General features: G+C 67.3%; 1 protein-coding gene across 1 annotated transcript in view; it reads left to right on the top strand.

Annotated features, from left to right (window-relative positions):
- The window catches only part of NR2E3 (nuclear receptor subfamily 2, group E, member 3), a gene marked incomplete at its 3' end in the record, with an annotated part of 2666 nt that overhangs the window by 1691 nt on the left and 709 nt on the right, over nt 1-266 (top strand).

Here is a 266-nt window from a genome sequence, read left to right on the forward strand (position 1 = left end):
ACCCATCAAGGCAGGGTATTCAGTGGGACAGGGCACTGTTGGAGGGGGGACAGGGCACCCACTGGGGATAGGGCACCCGTTGGGGACAGGGTGCCCATCAGGGTGGGGCACCCATTGGGTGGATGACACCCATTAAGGGGAACAAGACACCCAACAGGGGCAAAGCACCCCCAGGACATGGCACCCATGGGGGCAGGGCACTCCTTAGGGACAAGAGACGCCCCCCCCCCCCCGCCAGGGACCGGGGGCACCCACAGGGCGGCCCG

Source organism: Cariama cristata, unplaced genomic scaffold, assembly GCF_000690535.1.
Source record: "Cariama cristata isolate BGI_N322 unplaced genomic scaffold, ASM69053v1 scaffold26542, whole genome shotgun sequence".
Taxonomy (NCBI): domain Eukaryota; kingdom Metazoa; phylum Chordata; class Aves; order Cariamiformes; family Cariamidae; genus Cariama; species Cariama cristata.